Genomic DNA, 7,197 nt, shown 5'->3' with positions numbered 1-7,197 from the left:
ACTTGTAAATCCATCAAGTGCCTGGCCTGAAACGTCGTGCGCGGCGAGTCACTTGTCAATACAGCAAGTCCCTGGCCTGAAACGTCGTGCGCGGCGAGTCACTTGTGAATACAGCAAGTCCCAGGCCTGAAACGTCGTGCGCGGCGAGTCACTTGTGAATACAGCAAGTCCCTGGCCTGAAACGTCGTGCGCGGCGAGTCACTTGTGAATACAGCAAGTCCCTGGCCTGAACGTCGTGCGCGGCGAGTCACTTGTGAATACAGCAAGTCCCTGGCCTGAAACGTCGTGCGCGGCGAGTCACTTGTAAATCCAGCAAGTCCTGGCCTGAAACGTCGTGCGCGGCGAGTCACTTGTGAATACAGCAAGTGCCTGGCCTGAAACGTCGTGCGCGGCGAGTCACTTGTCAATACAGCAAGTCCCTGGCCTGAAACGTCGTGCGCGGCGAGTCACTTGTGAATACAGCAAGTCCCTGGCCTGAAACGTCGTGCGCGGCGAGTCACTTGTGAATACAGCAAGTGCCTGGCCTGAAACGTCGTGCGCGGCGAGTCACTTGTGAATACAGCAAGTCCCTGGCCTGAAACGTCGTGCGCGGCGAGTCACTTGTGAATCCAGCAAGTCCCTGGCCTGAAACGTCGTGCGCGGCGAGTCACTTGTAAATCCATCAAGTGCCTGGCCTGAAACGTCGTGCGCGGCGAGTCACTTGTCAATACAGCAAGTCCCTGGCCTGAAACGTCGTGCGCGGCGAGTCACTTGTCAATACAGCAAGTCCCTGGCCTGAAACGTCGTGCGCGGCGAGTCACTTGTAAATCCAGCAAGTCCCTGTCCTGAAACGTCGTGCGCGGCGAGTCACTTGTCAATACAGCAAGTCCCTGGCCTGAAACGTCGTGCGCGGCGAGTCACTTGTGAATACAGCAAGTCCCAGGCCTGAAACGTCGTGCGCGGCGAGTCACTTGTGAATACAGCAAGTCCCTGGCCTGAAACGTCGTGCGCGGCGAGTCACTTGTGAATCCAGCAAGTCCCTGGCCTGAAACGTCGTGCGCGGCGAGTCACTTGTGAATACAGCAAGTCCCAGGCCTGAAACGTCGTGCGCGGCGAGTCACTTGTGAATACAGCAAGTCCCAGGCCTGAAACGTCGTGCGCGGCGAGTCACTTGTCAATACAGCAAGTCCCTGGCCTGAAACGTCGTGCGCGGCGAGTCACTTGTGAATACAGCAAGTCCCTGGCCTGAAACGTCGTGCGCGGCGAGTCACTTGTAAATCCAGCAAGTCCCTGGCCTGAAACGTCGTGCGCGGCGAGTCACTTGTGAATACAGCAAGTGCCTGGCCTGAAACGTCGTGCGCGGCGAGTCACTTGTCAATACAGCAAGTCCCTGGCCTGAAACGTCGTGCGCGGCGAGTCACTTGTGAATACAGCAAGTCCCTGGCCTGAAACGTCGTGCGCGGCGAGTCACTTGTGAATCCAGCAAGTCCCTGGCCTGAAACGTCGTGCGCGGCGAGTCACTTGTAAATCCATCAAGTGCCTGGCCTGAAACGTCGTGCGCGGCGAGTCACTTGTGAATACAGCAAGTCCCTGGCCTGAAACGTCGTGCGCGGCGAGTCACTTGTGAATCCAGCAAGTCCCTGGCCTGAAACGTCGTGCGCGGCGAGTCACTTGTCAATACAGCAAGTCCCTGGCCTGAAACGTCGTGCGCGGCGAGTCACTTGTGAATACAGCAAGTCCCAGGCCTGAAACGTCGTGCGCGGCGAGTCACTTGTGAATACAGCAAGTCCCTGGCCTGAAACGTCGTGCGCGGCGAGTCACTTGTGAATCCAGCAAGTCCCTGGCCTGAAACGTCGTGCGCGGCGAGTCACTTGTAAATCCATCAAGTGCCTGGCCTGAAACGTCGTGCGCGGCGAGTCACTTGTCAATACAGCAAGTCCCTGGCCTGAAACGTCGTGCGCGGCGAGTCACTTGTCAATACAGCAAGTCCCTGGCCTGAAACGTCGTGCGCGGCGAGTCACTTGTCAATACAGCAAGTCCCTGGCCTGAAACGTCGTGCGCGGCGAGTCACTTGTGAATACAGCAAGTCCCAGGCCTGAAACGTCGTGCGCGGCGAGTCACTTGTCAATACAGCAAGTCCCTGGCCTGAAACGTCGTGCGCGGCGAGTCACTTGTGAATACAGCAAGTCCCTGGCCTGAAACGTCGTGCGCGGCGAGTCACTTGTAAATCCAGCAAGTCCCTGGCCTGAAACGTCGTGCGCGGCGAGTCACTTGTGAATACAGCAAGTGCCTGGCCTGAAACGTCGTGCGCGGCGAGTCACTTGTCAATACAGCAAGTCCCTGGCCTGAAACGTCGTGCGCGGCGAGTCACTTGTGAATACAGCAAGTCCCTGGCCTGAAACGTCGTGCGCGGCGAGTCACTTGTGAATACAGCAAGTGCCTGGCCTGAAACGTCGTGCGCGGCGAGTCACTTGTGAATACAGCAAGTCCCTGGCCTGAAACGTCGTGCGCGGCGAGTCACTTGTGAATCCAGCAAGTCCCTGGCCTGAAACGTCGTGCGCGGCGAGTCACTTGTAAATCCATCAAGTGCCTGGCCTGAAACGTCGTGCGCGGCGAGTCACTTGTCAATACAGCAAGTCCCTGGCCTGAAACGTCGTGCGCGGCGAGTCACTTGTCAATACAGCAAGTCCCTGGCCTGAAACGTCGTGCGCGGCGAGTCACTTGTCAATACAGCAAGTCCCTGGCCTGAAACGTCGTGCGCGGCGAGTCACTTGTGAATACAGCAAGTCCCAGGCCTGAAACGTCGTGCGCGGCGAGTCACTTGTCAATACAGCAAGTCCCTGGCCTGAAACGTCGTGCGCGGCGAGTCACTTGTGAATACAGCAAGTCCCTGGCCTGAAACGTCGTGCGCGGCGAGTCACATGTCAATCCAGCAAGTCCCTGGCCTGAAACGTCGTGCGCGGCGAGTCACTTGTGAATACAGCAAGTGCCTGGCCTGAAACGTCGTGCGCGGCGAGTCACTTGTCAATACAGCAAGTCCCTGGCCTGAAACGTCGTGCGCGGCGAGTCACTTGTAAATCCAGCAAGTCCCTGGCCTGAAACGTCGTGCGCGGCGAGTCACTTGTAAATCCAGCAAGTCCCTGGCCTGAAACGTCGTGTGCGGCGAGTCACTTGTAAATCCAGCAAGTCCCTGTCCTGAAACGTCGTGCGCGGCGAGTCACTTGTGAATACAGCAAGTCCCTGGCCTGAAACGTCGTGCGCGGCGAGTCACTTGTCAATACAGCAAGTCCCTGGCCTGAAACGTCGTGCGCGGCGAGTCACTTGTGAATACAGCAAGTCCCAGGCCTGAAACGTCGTGCGCGGCGAGTCACTTGTGAATACAGCAAGTCCCTGGCCTGAAACGTCGTGCGCGGCGAGTCACTTGTGAATACAGCAAGTCCCTGTCCTGAAACGTCGTGCGCGGCCAGTCACTTGTCAATACAGCAAGTCCCTGGCCTGAAACGTCGTGCGCGGCGAGTCACTTGTGAATACAGCAAGTCCCAGGCCTGAAACGTCGTGCGCGGCGAGTCACTTGTGAATACAGCAAGTCCCAGGCCTGAAACGTCGTGCGCGGCGAGTCACTTGTGAATACAGCAAGTCCCTGGCCTGAAACGTCGTGCGCGGCGAGTCACTTGTAAATCCAGCAAGTCCCTGTCCTGAAACGTCGTGCGCGGCGAGTCACTTGTCAATACAGCAAGTCCCTGGCCTGAAACGTCGTGCGCGGCGAGTCACTTGTGAATACAGCAAGTCCCAGGCCTGAAACGTCGTGCGCGGCGAGTCACTTGTGAATACAGCAAGTCCCTGGCCTGAAACGTCGTGCGCGGCGAGTCACTTGTGAATCCAGCAAGTCCCTGGCCTGAAACGTCGTGCGCGGCGAGTCACTTGTGAATACAGCAAGTCCCAGGCCTGAAACGTCGTGCGCGGCGAGTCACTTGTGAATACAGCAAGTCCCAGGCCTGAAACGTCGTGCGCGGCGAGTCACTTGTCAATACAGCAAGTCCCTGGCCTGAAACGTCGTGCGCGGCGAGTCACTTGTGAATACAGCAAGTCCCTGGCCTGAAACGTCGTGCGCGGCGAGTCACTTGTAAATCCAGCAAGTCCCTGGCCTGAAACGTCGTGCGCGGCGAGTCACTTGTGAATACAGCAAGTGCCTGGCCTGAAACGTCGTGCGCGGCGAGTCACTTGTCAATACAGCAAGTCCCTGGCCTGAAACGTCGTGCGCGGCGAGTCACTTGTGAATACAGCAAGTCCCTGGCCTGAAACGTCGTGCGCGGCGAGTCACTTGTGAATACAGCAAGTGCCTGGCCTGAAACGTCGTGCGCGGCGAGTCACTTGTGAATACAGCAAGTCCCTGGCCTGAAACGTCGTGCGCGGCGAGTCACTTGTGAATCCAGCAAGTCCCTGGCCTGAAACGTCGTGCGCGGCGAGTCACTTGTAAATCCATCAAGTGCCTGGCCTGAAACGTCGTGCGCGGCGAGTCACTTGTCAATACAGCAAGTCCCTGGCCTGAAACGTCGTGCGCGGCGAGTCACTTGTCAATACAGCAAGTCCCTGGCCTGAAACGTCGTGCGCGGCGAGTCACTTGTCAATACAGCAAGTCCCTGGCCTGAAACGTCGTGCGCGGCGAGTCACTTGTGAATACAGCAAGTCCCAGGCCTGAAACGTCGTGCGCGGCGAGTCACTTGTCAATACAGCAAGTCCCTGGCCTGAAACGTCGTGCGCGGCGAGTCACTTGTGAATACAGCAAGTCCCTGGCCTGAAACGTCGTGCGCGGCGAGTCACATGTCAATCCAGCAAGTCCCTGGCCTGAAACGTCGTGCGCGGCGAGTCACTTGTGAATACAGCAAGTGCCTGGCCTGAAACGTCGTGCGCGGCGAGTCACTTGTCAATACAGCAAGTCCCTGGCCTGAAACGTCGTGCGCGGCGAGTCACTTGTAAATCCAGCAAGTCCCTGGCCTGAAACGTCGTGCGCGGCGAGTCACTTGTAAATCCAGCAAGTCCCTGGCCTGAAACGTCGTGTGCGGCGAGTCACTTGTAAATCCAGCAAGTCCCTGTCCTGAAACGTCGTGCGCGGCGAGTCACTTGTGAATACAGCAAGTCCCTGGCCTGAAACGTCGTGCGCGGCGAGTCACTTGTCAATACAGCAAGTCCCTGGCCTGAAACGTCGTGCGCGGCGAGTCACTTGTGAATACAGCAAGTCCCAGGCCTGAAACGTCGTGCGCGGCGAGTCACTTGTGAATACAGCAAGTCCCTGGCCTGAAACGTCGTGCGCGGCGAGTCACTTGTGAATCCAGCAAGTCCTGGCCTGAAACGTCGTGCGCGGCGAGTCACTTGTAAATCCATCAAGTGCCTGGCCTGAAACGTCGTGCGCGGCGAGTCACTTGTCAATACAGCAAGTCCCTGGCCTGAAACGTCGTGCGCGGCGAGTCACTTGTCAATACAGCAAGTCCCTGGCCTGAAACGTCGTGCGCGGCGAGTCACTTGTCAATACAGCAAGTCCCTGGCCTGAAACGTCGTGCGCGGCGAGTCACTTGTGAATACAGCAAGTCCCAGGCCTGAAACGTCGTGCGCGGCGAGTCACTTGTCAATACAGCAAGTCCCTGGCCTGAAACGTCGTGCGCGGCGAGTCACTTGTGAATACAGCAAGTCCCTGGCCTGAAACGTCGTGCGCGGCGAGTCACTTGTAAATCCAGCAAGTCCCTGGCCTGAAACGTCGTGCGCGGCGAGTCACTTGTGAATACAGCAAGTGCCTGGCCTGAAACGTCGTGCGCGGCGAGTCACTTGTCAATACAGCAAGTCCCTGGCCTGAAACGTCGTGCGCGGCGAGTCACTTGTGAATACAGCAAGTCCCTGGCCTGAAACGTCGTGCGCGGCGAGTCACTTGTGAATACAGCAAGTGCCTGGCCTGAAACGTCGTGCGCGGCGAGTCACTTGTGAATACAGCAAGTCCCTGGCCTGAAACGTCGTGCGCGGCGAGTCACTTGTGAATCCAGCAAGTCCCTGGCCTGAAACGTCGTGCGCGGCGAGTCACTTGTAAATCCATCAAGTGCCTGGCCTGAAACGTCGTGCGCGGCGAGTCACTTGTCAATACAGCAAGTCCCTGGCCTGAAACGTCGTGCGCGGCGAGTCACTTGTCAATACAGCAAGTCCCTGGCCTGAAACGTCGTGCGCGGCGAGTCACTTGTCAATACAGCAAGTCCCTGGCCTGAAACGTCGTGCGCGGCGAGTCACTTGTGAATACAGCAAGTCCCAGGCCTGAAACGTCGTGCGCGGCGAGTCACTTGTCAATACAGCAAGTCCCTGGCCTGAAACGTCGTGCGCGGCGAGTCACTTGTGAATACAGCAAGTCCCTGGCCTGAAACGTCGTGCGCGGCGAGTCACATGTCAATCCAGCAAGTCCCTGGCCTGAAACGTCGTGCGCGGCGAGTCACTTGTGAATACAGCAAGTGCCTGGCCTGAAACGTCGTGCGCGGCGAGTCACTTGTCAATACAGCAAGTCCCTGGCCTGAAACGTCGTGCGCGGCGAGTCACTTGTAAATCCAGCAAGTCCCTGGCCTGAAACGTCGTGCGCGGCGAGTCACTTGTAAATCCAGCAAGTCCCTGGCCTGAAACGTCGTGTGCGGCGAGTCACTTGTAAATCCAGCAAGTCCCTGTCCTGAAACGTCGTGCGCGGCGAGTCACTTGTGAATACAGCAAGTCCCTGGCCTGAAACGTCGTGCGCGGCGAGTCACTTGTGAATACAGCAAGTGCCTGGCCTGAAACGTCGTGCGCGGCGAGTCACTTGTCAATACAGCAAGTCCCTGGCCTGAAACGTCGTGCCCGGCGATTTCCTCGTCAATGATGTTCGAAGAAGCTTCGGAGGATCCGCCCTTTCGATGAGGTTTTTGCCCATATAAAACAATGCTCAAGACCATTCGGCGCCGATGCCTCGGCGGCCCTTTCGGTATATGTAAGAGAGGTGCTCGAGTCGATGTAATCGTCTTGGGTATGCTCTCCATCGTTGTCATCCACTGCATTACCGCGGGTCGGTGTCTCTGACCGAATGGCCCTTATGCGGTAGGCGCCGTAGGCGTTACGAGTTCGTCGATTCTTCATTGAATCGTCGATAAATACCGAGCATCGACTCACTCGATTCCGAGCGAGAATAAACTTTTGCACGTCATTTCCACGCGAATGGCG

Source organism: Phymastichus coffea, unplaced genomic scaffold (assembly GCF_024137745.1).
Source record: "Phymastichus coffea isolate CEN01 unplaced genomic scaffold, Cenicafe_Pcof_1.1 PCOF00356, whole genome shotgun sequence".
Classification (NCBI taxonomy): domain Eukaryota; kingdom Metazoa; phylum Arthropoda; class Insecta; order Hymenoptera; family Eulophidae; genus Phymastichus; species Phymastichus coffea.
This window is presented reverse-complemented; position numbering follows the sequence as displayed.